Source organism: Galeopterus variegatus, unplaced genomic scaffold (genome assembly GCF_000696425.1).
Source record: "Galeopterus variegatus unplaced genomic scaffold, G_variegatus-3.0.2 Scaffold793, whole genome shotgun sequence".
In the NCBI taxonomy this organism is placed as follows: Eukaryota; Metazoa; Chordata; class Mammalia; order Dermoptera; family Cynocephalidae; genus Galeopterus; species Galeopterus variegatus.
In genome coordinates, this window is record NW_007726904.1 from 426,069 (window position 1) to 427,836 (window position 1,768).

Consider the following 1,768-nt stretch of genomic DNA (forward strand, 5'->3'; position numbering starts at 1 on the left):
ATCCAGATATGTCTTGTATTCATCCTCTTATCTCCATTACCATATCCAAAAACATGGTACTGGTCTTCTGGTCCTATTACCCAAATTGTTTTAATATATTCCCAGAATCACAGACAGAACAGGAGGATATTAAAGTAGGAAAAGACCCAAGAGATTTTTCTTTAGATGAAGAAACTGAGGCTCGGAAAGGCAAATGTCTCACCTAGGACCCCACAATTCAGTCTAGCCAAAGACATGTCATTAATTTTTCTTTAGAGCAACCGTGGAAGGCACTATTGGTTGTCTGCTCAGAGTCATTTCCATCCCCTTTTTCCTTCTTAGAAAATCCTATCTCCCATGATAGCAGCCAAAAATGATAAATACCTGCTTTCCTAAGGATGACCATGTGACCCAATTATGGTCACCAAAATGTAAAGGGAAGTCTGCTGGCTGGTTTCGGAAAAGATTTTGCTTCCTGACAAAAGGAGAAGTCAAAAAGAGCCACCTCCCTCCCTTTCTGCCTTGAAGCTGAACCACAGCAGCCTGAAGTCAAAAAAGCCAACATCCAAGGACGGTAGATCAGAAGGGAAAGTACTTGGAACACTCACCTACGAGCCCTGAGCTAACTAACCCCTGGGACTGCCTACCTGCAGATCTCTTATGTGAGATTTTTTTACACCTTAATGTCTTGTATTCTGTTACTTCCANGTCCTCCCCAACACCCTCTGTTAGTCCATTTGTGCTGTTATAACAAAGTACCACAGACCCTGTAATTTATAAGGAACAGAAGTTTATCTTTCACAGTTCTTGAGGGTAAGAAGTCCAAGATCAAGGCACTAACAGGTTCAGTTGTCTGGTGAGGGCTGCACCCTCCAGAAGGGAGGATCCCTGTGTTCTCCCATGGAGGAAAGCAGAAGGGCAAGCCAGGGAATTCTCAGTGAAGCCTCTTTCAAAAGGGCTTTAATCCCATTCACAATGCAGGAGCCCTCATGGCCGAATCACCTCTTAAAAGCCCCACCTCTTAATACTATCACACTGACACCACCTGAAATTTGNATTTATTAGCATTTGAACATGACTTTTCCCCATGACTGTCAATCAAATCAATACTACAAGAACATTTAAAACAATGGCAAACAGTTTCTGAACACACTTCGTTGACAGCAAACATTTCATTTTGGAACTGAAAGGTTGCTATGTCAGTTCCCGAGCCTCTCACTTAAACTTACTAAAGACCATATTGGAATACACAGCCACTCCTGTCTTAAGGACTCCCAGAGAAAGTTGCAGCATTTCCTTCAGAAGTGCAGTACAGACTCCCGCAACTAAAGACCATGTCTTCATGGCAACAAAAGCAGATGGATACTGATACAGCATAAATGCTTGGTAAGACTAACTAACAACTGTACACTCCATCTATGAGAATATATCACTGCCAAATCAGCTAAGAAAACAATTTTTTAAAAGTCACTACAAAACTTTTTGATTCATTTTGTTCTTTAGTAAATATATACAAATATATTAATGAGGAATAAATAAATGCAAGAATGCCCATCATGTGCCAGGCACTACAGACCACACATTCTGCATATGTGAGTATAGTGAGCAGGAAATACATGGTTCCAGCCTTCATGAAACTTACAGTATTGCGAGGGGAGAAAACCATGAAACAAAAAATTATCTAAATAAATATCTAATGACAATATTGTTGATGAGTTTCTCTGACTGTCATACCAGTTTTCTCTCCTCCACATGAAGACTAGAATATCCAGGAAATCATTTTCTGAGT